The sequence below is a fragment of the Tiliqua scincoides genome, chromosome 2, assembly GCF_035046505.1.
Source record: "Tiliqua scincoides isolate rTilSci1 chromosome 2, rTilSci1.hap2, whole genome shotgun sequence".
Lineage (NCBI taxonomy): Eukaryota > Metazoa > Chordata > Lepidosauria > Squamata > Scincidae > Tiliqua > Tiliqua scincoides.
Genome location: NC_089822.1, coordinates 271,959,506 through 271,973,984, shown reverse-complemented (window position 1 = coordinate 271,973,984; position 14,479 = coordinate 271,959,506). Strand labels below are relative to the sequence as shown.

The 14,479-nt window shown below is 55.2% G+C and overlaps 1 pseudogene; it reads left to right on the top strand.

The window, feature by feature from the left end:
• The first annotated feature begins 3,020 nt into the window (after nt 1-3,020).
• LOC136639223 (uncharacterized) lies at nt 3,021-10,844 on the top strand (annotated as a pseudogene).
• The last annotated feature ends 3,635 nt before the right edge of the window (nt 10,845-14,479 follow it).

Here is a 14,479-nt window from a genome sequence, read left to right as displayed (position 1 = left end):
AGGGGGCTTAAAGGGGGTGATTTGTACCAGGGCCCAGGGTCAGAAAGGGGGCCCAGGAGCCAAAGGAGGGGCCCAAGGGGCACTTGACAGTTTCCTATCTCACCTGAACACACTGCCAGCGCACTATGCTGGGGCACAACCACTAGCATGCAGTGCTCCTGCAAGCCGTAAACACCAGGCCCAGGAAAGTGTCCATGACCCTCCTTAACACAGTACCAAATCTGGGAGGAAACTGGCCTGCTGCAGTAGCAATTTGGCTTGTGGATCCCATAACCATGAAAGAGTGTATAGAAGCTCAGGGACCCGGCTGTGGGGAAGTTCATTTTGATCCATTCTAGTGTGAGCCTAGAGGATGATGATGATGGTGAGGATGATACCATCCTCAGCATCACCTGGCAGGACAAAGTCCCAAGCAACACAGTCCTGGAACGAGCTGGAATCCCCAGCATGTCTGCACTGCTGAAACAGAGACGCCTGCGTTGGCTCGGTCATGTCGTGAGAATGGATGATGGCCGGATCCCAAAGGATCTCCTCTATGGAGAGCTCGTGAAGGAAAGCGCCCTACAGGTAGACCACAGCTGCGATACAAGGACATCTGCAAGAGGGATCTGAAGGCCTTAGGAGTGGACCTCAACAGGTGGGAAACCCTGGCCTCTGAGCGGCCCGCTTGGAGGCAGGCTGTGCAGCATGGCCTTTCCCAGTTTGAAGAGACACTTGGCCAACAGTCTGAGCCAAAGAAGGAAGGCCCATAGCCAGGGAGACAGACTGCACTTGCTCCCAGTGTGGAAGGGATTGTCACTCCCGGATTGGCCTTTTCAGCCACACTAGACGCTGTTCCAGAACCACCATTCAGAGCGCGATACCAGAGTCTTTCGAGACTGAAGGATGGCAGTGATGATGATGATGTGAGCCTAAATATGATGGTGCTAATTTTCTGCAACTGATTTTCTATATTTCAACCATTTTAGAGGGACTTAGGAGTGTGTTTAATGTTCCGTATTACTTTCTCTAGCTGCCAATGCCGCATGGGTGGGTGGACCTGGGCTCTGCATCAAGAAGCTTGGTAGACCTGAGCTCCAAGGACTATTGCGGCTGTCAGCACTCCCCTGCCCTATTTTGCCCCCCGTTCTGCCTGCCCCCATTACCCCCTTCCCCTTTGGGAAGGGGCCCCTCTCCGAGGCCCTGCCTGAAGCACATGCTCTGGATTCCAGAGAGTCCAGGGTTGCTTGTTCGCTTTCTACAGACTCAGTTCATTGGGGGGACCGCTCTGCAGGGCCCTTGCATGCTCCACAGACATGACACTGCGAGGCGGTGAGCTGAGAAGAGTGTCGGCTAAGAAGCAGGCCCACCTGGGGCCACTGGACTCATTCGGGTACGGAGAAGGAGTCTGTGGGGCTTAGGCAGGTAGGAAGCCACTTGCCCAGGTGAATAGGCCTGGTTCTGGCAGCCCATTTCAGACACAGGTGCAGAGCCCGGACTCCAGGGTGTCCCTCCTCGTAGGCAGGGCTGGCTATGTTGTGACAGACCCTGGACTCCCAGCCCCCCCCCCAGGTGGGACCCTGCTGTGCTGTACCAGGCAGAGCTCATGGCAGACCTGCCCAAGGGTGCCCATCTCCAGTGGCAGAGCTCCACCCGCCAGGGAAAAGGATCAGGACTCAGAGAGCCAGGGATGTCCGAAGTGGGCAGGCCCCGGTGCAGGGAGTAGGGAGGGCGAGGCAGAGCGGGACAGTGCCCAGGGGAGGACTCTGCAGCCTCTGCCCAGAGCAAGCAGTGTTGGCTGCCAGGTGGCCTCCGGGGTCTGCCAGGGCCAAGTGCTTTGAGGAGCTCCCCACTCCACAGCCCCACACCCCAACAGGCTGCCCCCCTGCAGGTGCTACCGTGGGTGGTCCCTACCGTGCTCAGGGTGGGGTCGCCCCTCCACCGGGACGCTGACAGTTCGACGCAGAAGCTTGGTCCTGGCCGGATCCCTCTGGCGTTCTCGGAGCAGCAGCGGGTGGATCTTGCCGTGGGAAGACAGAAGGCAGAAGAGAACATCAGAACAGCCCCCCTGGAGCAGGCCACCCAGTCCAGCTTCCTGCATCTCACAGAGGCCCACCAGACGTCTCAGGGAGCACCAAGACCACAAGAGGGAGCTCGGGCCACTCTTCTCACTTCTCATAAATGCCCTACAGGAGCTTCTGGGAGTCCCTTCTGGGCCCTCTGGAGCCCCTGAAAAATGCAGCCTGCTGTGCTGGTGGGATGGGGGGTAACGGGGCAGCAGTGGGACCATGTGACATGATTTGGGGACAGAGTGGGCAGCACCTACAAGACCTCTTGACTGCGCAGGGTTTCCTCAAGAGACAGCGTTTTGGGGACGCCTTCTGTGCCCCAAATGGCAGTGCTTTAGAGAAAGAGGAAGTGCCTCCCTTGGGCAGCTAAAGGTCACGGCCTCTGGCCACTGGCCCATTTCTGCCCCTCCAAGCAGCCTCCGAGGAGAAGACAGCTGCTCTCTGCCCTATTGCTGGGAGCCACCGAGCCACCTGCCTGCCTGCCTGCCCCTTGGGTGAGAGGGTCACTTTCTCATAAACTGGCCAGGAGCACCGGGATAAAACTCACTGGCATACCGTTGCCCTAGTGGACTAGAGCCTGCTGTCCGGGGAGAGGTGTGGCGACAGGAGAGGCGCTGCTGACCACTCCTGGACCACCTGCTGGCGTGAGACTTTGGCCAGGACCTGGCAGTGCAGGTCCAGCTGCTCTCCAGCCAGGACCAAGGTTTGCCTTTGGCTCCTATTCAGTGGAAGGGCCTGCAGAAAATGGGAAGCCCAGAGCGGGGGGGGGGGGGCAGTGCCATCAGAGCAACTCAGAACAGGGGGCAGAACAGTGCTGGGGCAGGGGGCTAGACAAGCCAGGTCAGGGGCCCTCATGGGGTGGGGAACTCCAGAGCCTTGGCCTTCTCCCACATGCAGCCCCTCCGCTCCTCAGAGGGCAGCGGTGCACACTCAAGAAGGCCCAGGACTCACAGGGGGTCTCCAGGGGGGCACATGGTTCACTGGGGGCTTCCAAGGCCAAAGCAGCACCTGGAACTGGACCTGGAACCAAGCTGGCAGCGGGCACAACAGAAGCACCGCAAAGGAGTTGCTCCGCTCAGTCGGCCCCCTGCAGCCTCTGGCCACCCTTCGGGCAGCGCCCACTGTCCACCCTTGCAGCAATCCATTGTCGTAGCGCCCTCTGGGCTGCTGACAGTGAACAGCAGCCACTCAGGCGAAACTCCCGGGTGAGCTGCTGACCTTGCACATATGCCCCCCCCCCCGGGACAACAGGGAAGTGGTTAGCCTCTCCCAGCTCTGCTCCCCCCCCATGCAGGTGTCCATATGCAGCAGCACTCACTTGGCAGAGTGGTGATGGGGCTACTAACTATAAGATGAGCCAGGTCACTTCTGCGTGGGGGAGAAACTCTCCCTGGTACAATGCCGGCTTCTGCCAGAAGCCAAAGTCTACGCCAAGTGCCCGGGGTCCATCCTTGGCCTTGGCAGCCACAAACAACCCTTTGGCTCCAAGGATCCTCAGGTGCCCAAGCGGAGCAACTTCCTGCTGGTGCAGACGCCCCCAGCGAGCGAGCCCAGCCTCTGACCGCAGCAACTCCCCACCCAGGAAGGACTTTGCCAGCCCTGCTGTAGCCCAAGAGCCGTGGAACTGGAGGAGGCTTCCACAGGCCTAGCTGGGCCTTGCTGACCCTGAGCAGGGCTCCCTCCCGCTGGGCCTGGCAGTGCTGCACACACACACCCCCCCCCCGGTCCTCAGTGCAGCGGGCACAGCATAGCAGCCCCGTGCCCAACTTCCAAGCTCTGCTCACTGCCTGGCGGGGTTGAGACTGACTGAGGCCCCCACCCTGGGGGGAGGGGCCTGCCTGGGGCAGTCATCGGACTACCCAGAGGCAGATGCAACCAAGCGGTGATCCTGGGGGCTACGGGGGACGCCCTGCAACTCTGGCTGGTGGTTCGGGGCTCCATCCATCCGAACCGTTCTGGTGACCTCTGCCCAGCCGCAGAGTCCAAGCAGCTCCTCGGTCTTCTTCTGGGGAGGGAGGTGCTGGTGCCGAAGCTGTGTCACCAAAGGGCCGCAAGGCACTTTCACGCCACTTTTTGGGGAGATGGTCGACACACAGACGTGAGCCCTGGGCCAAGCTGAGTTTGCATCGGCTGAGCTCAACCAGTGCAGGAACTGGGGAGGGTGCAGAGGAGGTGGGAGGGAGGCGTTTGGGGCAGGAGGAGGGTGCGCAGCAGAGGTTCCAGGCGGTAGACAGGCCGGACCAGGGTCCAGCAGTCATGCCGGATCCTAGCCCAGTCCCTGGGGGGCCCGGGGCAGTCCCAGGCTGCTCAGATGTGCACCATGGTGGCGCAGATCTGAGTAGACCCTTTGGGGCTGCTGTGGCTCTCCCCGGGGTAAGTAACCCCTGCGAACTGGGTAAGAGGCGCTTTTTCAAGTGGGTGCTCCTCTTTTATTCAGCAGGGGGAGAGCAACTGGCCCTCCTCACCCCGGCAGTGTCTGTTCTGGTGGCTGTCTGCTGGTGTTCTTTTGCATCTTTTTAGATTGGGAGCCCTTTGGGGACAGGGAGCCATTTAGTTATTGGATTTTTCTCTGTAAACCGCTTTGGGAACTTTTTGTTGAAAAGCGGTATATAAATACTGTTGTTGTTGTTGTTGTTGTTGTTGTTGTAAGGGGAAAAAATTTCCCCTTGCCTTGGGCGGAGCCTCAGAAGTCGGGAACTTGCGCTAGATACAGCGCAGGTCTGCCAGCCTGCCTGTTCCAGCAGAAGGTAGGACTGGGCTGTCACTGAATCCGACTGCGCTGGGATCTCAGCCTCTTTTGAAACCCCAGTCATGGTGTCCTCCTGACACGTTTTGCACAGATGGGGCCTGGGGGGAGAGTCGTCCAGACCTTCCTGCGTGGAGGACTCCAGCAAGTGATGCTGGGACAGCGCTGATTAAAACCTTGGCCAGGATCCGCGGCAACTGTTCCCAGACTAAGTTCCAGCTGAGACATTCCACGCCAGCGATGGAACTGTAGGGATGCCGCGAAGGAACAAGTCCAGCCCACGGGCAGCTGTGAACTCAGTCGGTTTGGGAACCCTGGCCTAGGGTGTTCCTCCGGTTCTGTGCCCTCTGCTTTTCGATATCTACCTTGAACTGCCGGAGGAGGTCACGGGTGGGGGGGGTGAAGGGAGGATGGATGACACTCAGCTCTTTCTTTTCTGTATGTGACTGGGACAGCTGGGGAGGGTCTGAGCAGCTGCCGTGATGGGCTAGACGAGGGTTGCCCTGGGGCTGCAGGACCAGGTGCTGCTGCCATCTTGGTGGTGGTGAGCCTGCGGACGACGGCACTGCAGACTCCGGTTCACAGCTGGGGAGCCCTCTTGGATCCAGCTCTGTGCCTCATGCACTGCTAATGTCTGGTCTGGGTCATTGCAGTGTGCTGGGAGCGGGGGGAGGTTCCCCCCATGCCTGGGGACACCTTTGCACACAGACCAGGCAGCCAGGCTGAGCAGGATGCCAACCAGGGCTCTCCCTCCTGCCCTGCCCTGGGGAGCTCAGGGTTCCAGGACTGCAGTTGTATTACGTCTATTTTACTATGTTTGTTTTCTACCGCCTTGGGCTCCAGGTTTTGCTATCTGGGCAAAGGTGGCCTATGTGCATCTGCAAACAAACAAGCCAACAAGTCAGGAGAGTTGGCTGGGCTCTCCCCAGTCAGGGGACTGCTGCACTCCACCCTCTAGGGCAAGGCCGTCAACAAGCCTGCTGGCCGGAAGTGGCCCCTGGAAGCCATTTCTCCAGCCCTCATTATAATTGGGCTCTCCCAGCTTGATAATTTCTTGAAATTACGAACAAAATCTGCACATTTTCTCTTCTGCCGTTGCAGCTCATGAGTTTCTATGTGAGAACCAAGTGCTTATTCCTGGCCATCGTCTGCTGAATAATGTTACTTCCTGCTTAACGATGTCACTTCTGGCCCTCAGCAGGTGCCATGGTTGCTATTTGGCCCACTATATGAAATGTGTTTGACGCTCCTGCTCCAGGGGTGCCACCCGCCTTGAACTGTGCCTTTGGCCTTTCCCTCCCCGAACACGGTCCCCTAGTGGCTGATCGTCCCACCCCAGGCTGCCCCAGCAATGCCGGTCCTCAGGCTCACTCCGTCTGCGGCCCTGGCTTTGTCTCCCCACCTTCTCTGCCTATCTTTGGGTCTCCACTCCCTAGTCCTCCCCTTACTCTACCCCCTTTTCTACCTGCACACCCAGCCCTCCTCACAGGGAATGACTGCTGGCAGCTGGGGCCTTGCCTGTGTTCTCACCTCCCAGCTGACCAGCCAAGTGTCATAATGTCAGACAGGCAGTCGTATTTCAGAATCATAGAGTTGGAAGGTATCTAAAAGGTCATCCCCCTGCCTGTGGCAGGAAAGCCTCTCAGAGCATCTCCAACAGGTGCTTGTTGAGCCTCTGCTTGAATATCTCCAGTGAGGAGAGTCCACCACCTCTCTTGGCAACCTGTTCCATTGCAGATCCACCCTGATGTCAGGAATTCTTCCTGATGTCCAATCGGAATCTCCTCTCGCAGTTTGTACCTGTTGGTTCAAGTTCTACTTTCAGCTGAGAATAAATTACTCCCTTCCTCCATATGACAGCCCTTCAGGTATTTGAACAGCACTAGCATATCCCCTCAGCCTTCTCCATGTGGAACATACCACGTTCTTGCAACCTTCCCTTGTGGGGCTTTTCCTCCAGCTCTCTGATCATCCTCATCCGTCTCCTCTGAGCCCCCCAGAATGGGACACAGGACTCCAAGTGAGATCTGACCAGTACAAAGCAAAGTGGGACCACAACTTCTCGTGGAAGCAACGGTTCTGTTAGTGAAGGCATTTGCCTTCTTTGCAGCTGCATCACACTGCTGACTCGTGTTCATCCTGTGATCCACCACAACTCCAAGATTCTGATCATGTGTTGTGCTGTCAAGCCAGGTGTCTCTCATTCTATACCTATGTCTTTGGTTATTTTTGCCTAAGTATAGAACTTTGCATTCGTTCCTGTTGAACTTCATCTTTTTCATTTCAGCCCAGTATTCCATTTTGTCCAGATCTTCCTGAAGCCTACAACTGTCTTCTGTTGTGCTTGCTACCCCTACCAGCTTGGTGTCATCCGCACATTTGATGAGGCCCCTTGTATTCCTTCATCCAAGTCACTGATCTTAAACAGAACTGGGTCCAAGACAGAGCCCTGGGTCACTCCACTCAAAACTGTCCTCCAGGTTGACGTGAAGCCATTGACAAACACCCTTTGTGTACAGCTGTCCAACCAGTTGCAAACCCATCCAACAATTATATCATCTAGCCTATATTTTACCAACTTGCTGATTAGGATATCACATGGGATCTTGTCAAATGCCTTATTGAAGTCAAGATAAATTACATCTACCACATTCCCACAGTCCAGTAAGGTACTAACCTGATTGAAAAAGGAGATGAGATTTGTCTGGCAAAATTTATTTTTGACAAATCCATACTGGGTTCTGTTGATCACTGAGTTGTTGTCTAGATGTGTGCAAACTGTGTGTTTTATGATTTGTTCTAATATTTTCTCCAGTATTGAAGTCAGTCTGTTAGGTCTTCTTTTATCCCCTTTTTAGATTGGGATCATATTAGCCTGCTTCCAGTCTAGCAACACTTCCCCGTCCTCTAAGATTTCTCAAAGATAATTGACAGAGGCCCTGCAAGTATATCTGCAAGCTCCTTTAGTACTCTGAGATTCAGTTCATCCAATCCAAATGATTTGAATCCATTTAGGCCAGTTAAGTGGCTTCTAACTACTTCCCTGCCAATTCTAATCTGCAGTCCTGTGCTGTCCAGATTTTCATTACCTCTTTGGGGGTGCAAGCATATCCCCCCATCAGACTAAGGATCCAGCACCCTCAGTTGGCAACCTTCAGTCTCGAAAGACTATGGTATCGCTCTCTGAATGGTGGTTCTGGCACAGCGTCTAGTGTGGCTGAAAAGGCTGATTCGGGAGTGACAATCCCTTCCACACCGGGAGCAAGTGCAGTCTGTCCCTGCTCTGTCTCCCTGGCTATGGGCCTTCCTTCTTTGCCTCTTAGCCTCAGACTGTTGGCCAAGTGTCTCTTCAAACTGGGAAAGGCCATGCTGCACAGCCTGCCTCCAAGCGGGCCGCTCAGAGGCCAGGGTTTCCCACCTGTTGAGGTCCATCCCTAAGGCCTTCAGATCCCTCTTGCAGATGTCCTTGTATCGCAGCTGTGGTCTACCTGTAGGTCGCTTTCCTTGCACGAGTTCTCCATAGAGGAGATCCTTTGGGATCCGGCCACCATCCATTCTCACGACATGACCGAGCCAACGCAGGCGTCTCTGTTTCAGCAGTGCATACATGCTGGGGATTCCAGCACGTTCCAGGACTGTGTTGTTTGGAACTTTGTCCCGCCAGGTGATGCCGAGGATGCGTCGGAGGCACCCGCATTTACACAATCCTCCTTCTGAGTGAAGATGGTTGCAGCTGAGCAGCTCCATCTTCTCTTTGTTTCCAGACATCAGTTGGCCAGCCTTATCCAGGAGCAATTTCTCCCTCATTTCGCTTCCTCTTTCTTTGGACATATCTAAAGAAACCCTTTTTGTTGTTCTTGACCTCCCTGGCCAGCCTCAGCTGATACTGAGCTTTAGCATTCCTGACCCTGGCCCTACAAGACCGGGCTGTCTATCTGTACTCCTTCCTGGTGATCAGTTCCATCTTCTATTTCCTATAGGTTTTTGTTTTTTTAATCTTCAACTCGCCACTAAGAGCCCAATCCTATGCATGTCTACTCAGAAGTAACCCCATTCTAGTCAATGGGGCTTACTCCCAGGTAAGTGTGGATAGGATTTGGCTGTTAGTTGCTTATGCAGCCATCCTGGTTTTTGAGGTGTCTTCCCCTTTTCTTTCTCAAGGGAATTGTTTCTGACTCTGCCTGTAGAAACCGCTTTTTAAGGAGCTCCCACCCATCTTGGGCCCCTTTTCCCATTAGTTCATCAGCCCCTGGAATCCCACCTATCATTTCTCTGAGCTTGTTAAAAGCAGCCTTCCTGAAATCCAATGTGCAGGTTTCATTGCTTGACTGCTTGATTTTCCCACTTGATTGACATGACATGACTGAAGCATGGCCCTCGCACACTCCAAGTGGAACTGCCCTTGAAGACTGTTTCAGAACTTCAGTTAGTACAGAACATGCTCTTGTGAAGGTGCAGGCCACCCAAGGTACATCAAGAGAAACAAAAGCCACTGCCTGTTGCCTTTATTTACCTTGAAAAGGCATTTGATCATGTGCCACACAATGTCATCTGGAACGCGCTGCACAGCCAAGGAGTGCCAGAAGAACTTGTCCGATGGGTGACGCTCTTGGACCCAAAGAGAGTGGAGGCCATCACTGGAACGTCGAAAAACTTCTGCATCCCCGTCAGCGTCCACTAAGGCTCGGCGCTCTCTTCCCTGCTGTTCATCACTGTGATGGACATCATCATCTGCGATCGCAAAAGCCAGCGCCATGGACACTTCTCTATGCAGATGACGTTCTTCTCGCATCTGACAACCAGGTGGACCTTGAGCAGCAAGTACAAACTTGGAGCGACCGTCTTGCATTGTTTGGCCTCCACCTCAACAAGACGGAGTGCATGACGACAGACCCCACTGAGCTCGGGATAATTTGCATAAATGACATCAACCTGCCACGTGCTGAACGACTGCGGCTGATGGCAGCCTGAGTCCTGAGTACACGCAGCCTGACCGGTGTCCTTTACGACAAGAAGATCAGCGACTGTCTCAAGTTGAAGATCTACCAGACGGTCATCCGGCTGGTTGCAATCTATGCAGCTGAATGCTGGCCGGCGACAAGAGAAGCCGAATGTTGCCTCAGTATCACGGAGACAAAGATGCTGCATTGGATCAACAGTACCACTCGTTTTGACTATGTCCACAACAATGCCATCCGGCAGTGGCACAGCGTCACTCTGATCACCAAAAAGTTGAGAGAAGCCCGGTTCCAACGGTACGGCAACATTCTGCGTGCCAACAGCGATATGCTGGCACAGAAGGGCCTGCAGTTGGAGGTCAATGGCAAACAACCGAAGGGCCGACCAAAGCAGCGCTGGCTTGACACGTTGCACAGTGACACGAAAATCACCCACCTACACCTGGACCAAGCCCGCAGCCAAGAGAAATGGCGACTGCTATCCAAAATAGCAAACCCCACCTGCCCCCAAACTGTTCTCCTGCCCCCAAACAACATATTGCCCCCAGGCTGCAGGCACATTTTGCTCTGTAGGCACCTGGTCGGGGGTTCCTCATGTATCCACAATCGCGTGTCCACCAAGAATTCATGCCACAGACCGAGCGTGCCCAACCCAGTAAATGTTGTGCCAACACGACCAAGAAACTTGCACAAACTCCCAGCTGCTCTGCACATTCACTATTTTATGGGGAATAGCATGGCTGCCCCAGGACGACTCCATGGCACGTGCTCAGGGCCTGCCCTTTTAAGGGCTGCGGAAATCCTTGGACTGGAAAGCACTGGAAGACCACTCACCTCTCCCTCTTCCCCAGTCCCTGTCCCCAGAGAGTGGAGACCGCATGGCAGCCCTGTCTTTCAGCAGGTGCCCTTTTGGGCTGCAGGGTCCTTCTGTGGGACCCCCACCAGCCTCCCACTCAGTACTGGAACACCAGGAGCTCCCCTCTTTCCTTCCTTCCTTCCTCCCCCCTTCAGAAAAACGATCTCTCTTCCCACCTGCAAGCAGCCAGTCAGCAGGCAAAGGGAGGTGATGCAGCCAGCTGGGCAACCGAGTAGGAGACGGGCAGACAGATGCAGGCCCCAGCGCATGCACGCACTCCACCAGGCTATTTGCCCAGAACAACAGCATTCCATCAGGATGTGGGGTATCCTGAACACCCGGGTCGGCCACACACCCCACTCTCCCCCAGTCGCTACTGCAGGAGATTGCAGTACGTATGGATGGGCTGAATGTCTGATGGACGCCAGCGAACACAAGTCATGTTTTGTGCAATAAGCTGGTGGCACACGTGCAGAAGAGGATTTGACAGAGATTTGGCTTGGGGGGTGATGGTCTTTGAGAATCTCCCTGCTCAGACCCACTTCCGCCTCTTCTGGCAGGAGCCACTGAGCATCATCATGATGGCGTGTGGGGGTGGGTTGCCAAAGCCATTCTTGCTGTTAGCACAGCAGCGGAGGGATGTACGTGAAAAGCCTCTGCTTGTGTCTCCATGTGAGGGGAGGTGGCTGAAGACCAGGGGCTCCTGGGGTCAGGGCTTTGTTGGTGGGGGGCAAATGGAAAGGCTCGGGAGATAGGACTCGGGGAAGGGGCAGAGATCAGAAGGTCTGCTATGGGTGGGCTGGGGGTCCACCTGCCGCAGAGATGACCTCCAAGCTGGGGGAAGCTCCTACTAGGTCCTCCCACCCATTTTTGGAGTTGAGCAACAGCAGAGTGTCATTTGGGTCAGTCCTGGCCACGGCGGCTTGGGCACGGGGGCGTTCTAGCCCGCCACTGGCACGGCTGCCTCCTGGGCGCGTGTGCTCCCTGGTCCAGGTCTGCTCGCATCCTCCAAAGCACTCCAGGCTTGGGATGGGCTTGGCTGCGCGTCCTCCAGGGAGTGAAGGCCAGGCTGGGAGGCCCTCGTGCCGCGGAGGGTCCTGGTGCCCAGGGAAAGAGGCACGCAGAAGCTCACTCGGCCTGTCTGAGGGCACGGCAGGGAGCCTCGGGCCAAGGGCCACACCGTCTCCTTCCCTCCCACTGGCCTCCCCACCCACTCTGGACTGCAGCTGTTCTTCCGGACAAGCCTTCACTCTGGGAGGCAGCAGCCAAGGCCAGTTCCTGCTACGTAGGACCCTCCCCACCCCCAGGACCCTCCTTCCTGCCAGGCTCTCACCTCTTCCTCGTCCAGCATCAGCAGCTGGTTCCCGGAGATGATGCAGAATCGGGGGTTCCAGGGACGGTCGTAGGGGGAGTGCATGTACTGAGCGCGGTGCATGGGGGCTCCTCGCACATCTGCAAGGGAAAAGGGAGAGCTGAGTAGACCCTCCCCCCACAGAAAGCTGGTTTTCCACCCCCACCCCTCTATCCCCTGCTGCAGAGGACTGCCCTGGAGCCCCCCTGCTTCCTCCCCCCCCAGGGCCACACTGCAGGCTGTGCAGGGATTGGGGATCTTGGCCCTGGCGTACCTTGTTCCTGTTCACAAGAATCAAGGGGCCTGTTTGTAACGGCAAGGGGGGGGAGCATTTCATCCCTTCCACTCTGTGTTGCTGAGCCCCACCTGTTCTTTGGGGCCTGTGCCACTCTTCAGGGCTGGAACTAAAACCCAAAGAGGACGGGAATAAAGAGAACTGCTCCCCTCTGCTCTGCAGGAGACCCCAGAACAGAGGCCAAGCAGGCTGTCCATTCGGAGCCCGAGTCAGGCCAAAGGGCAGCGGTCGGGTGCAGAGGGCAACTGGGCCGGCTCCCACTGCAAGGCCCCTCCCTCATGAATAGGCCGCCCCCTGACCAGGAGGGCTTGGCCACCATCCCCCTCTACCTGGGTGGGAGCCACTGCAAGGGGGGAGTATGGTGGAAGCCACAAAGGTGTATTCTCCTTTCCTCCCTTATGAGGAAAGGCTACAGCGTTTGGGGCTCTTCAGCCTAGAAAAGAGGCGCCTGAGGGGGGACATGATTGAGACATACAAAATTATGCAGGGGACGGATAAAGTGGATAGAGAGATGCTCTTTACACTCTCACACAACACCAGAACCAGGGGACATCCACTAAAATTGAGTGTTGGGAGAGTTAGAACAGACAAAAGAAAATATGCCCCAGGGAGCACACAAGACAACAGACACAACCTGCATCCTGGTGCCCTCCCCTGCATCTGGCAGTCAGTGGCAGTCTACCTCTAAAACCAGGAACTTGCACATACCTACCATGGCTTGTAACCCGTGATGAACTTTTCTCCAGAAACTTGTCCAATCCCCTTTTAAAGGCGTCCAGGCTAGACGCCATCACCACATCCTGTGGCAAGGAGTTCCACAGACCAACCTTGTATTGTAAAAAAAAATACAATACAAGGTTGGTCTGTGGAACTCCTTGCCACAGGATGTGGTGATGGCGTCTAGCCTGGACGCCTTTAAAAGGGAATTGGACAAGTTTCTGGAGAAAAGTTCATCACGGGTTACAAGCCATGGTAGGTATGTGCAAGTTCCTGGTTTTAGAGGTAGACTGCCACTGACTGCCAGATGCAGGGGAGGGCACCAGGATGCAGGTTGTGTCTGTTGTCTTGTGTGCTCCCTGGGGCATTTGGTGGGCCGCTGTGAGATGCAGGAAGCTGAATTAGATGGGCCTTTGGCCTGCTCCAGCGGGGCTCTTCTTTGATGTGCTGTCTCCCCCAACCCACCTACGGATCTCAGTGTCTCTTGGTCTGCCTTCCGGGCTCTCCTCTGGGCTACTGTGCATACACTCTCCAGACCAAGAGGACTAGGGCAGTCCTTCCCAAACTTTTGAGCACCTGGATCCACTTTTACAAATGGCAATCTATCACAACCCACTACACAAAAAAGAGAATAGAAATATTTTATTAATTAATAATAATAAATTAATAATAACGGGGTCCTGTGCTCCTGAGGCTGCTAGAGACCTTACATCTAGTGTGTGTGGATATAAATATTTGCTAGACTCTTCTTAGAAATGAACTTCCAAGATTGTTCCCCCAAACCTTTACAGTCATTCCAGGGTACCCAGAAGGCTGAACAAGTTGCCAGATGTGCAATTAGAGACTTTCAGGTCAGAAAAAGGGCTGATCCTGGGTTCACACATAACCTGTGGCTACCAATTACTAGAGAAAATGGGAAAATGTGACATTTTAGTTTGGGGGTAGGAAGATTACCTCATATCAGCTAACTATTTTCTTCTGCAAACCAGGCAAGGGTGCTTGCAAGATTCTTTTATAATGTTAAAAAACTTTTTGCAACCAACCAAAAATTGGCTCACAACCCACTGGTGGGTCCTGACCTGCAGTTTGGGAAACACTGGATTAGGGACTTGCTCAGGTCACTTAAGCCATTTCTGCCCAACATTGCATATGCACAACAGGGACCAAATGTGTACACCTGTGGGCTGGGCAAAAATGGGTTAATTCTGCAGCCAAATCCTCCATTCCGTGTGGTCACAGCAGCCCTACGGATGGGCCCCCAGTGCCTTCACAGGCCCCCCAATTGTGTTGATTGAGCCAATGTGCAAAAGAAGGGCTGTTTCACACTTCCCATTCCTCCCAGGTGGCCCTAGAGTGGCATGGCCAGTGCTCCCTGGTCAAGTGAGGAAGGACGGAAGGGTGTCCAATCACATCTCCAGGGCTAGCCTCCAGCCAGCCTCTCCATCTGGCCACAGCTTCTGCAGAGAATGAGAATGGCAGAGAAAGAGGGGTGCAGAGGCCACTCCCTA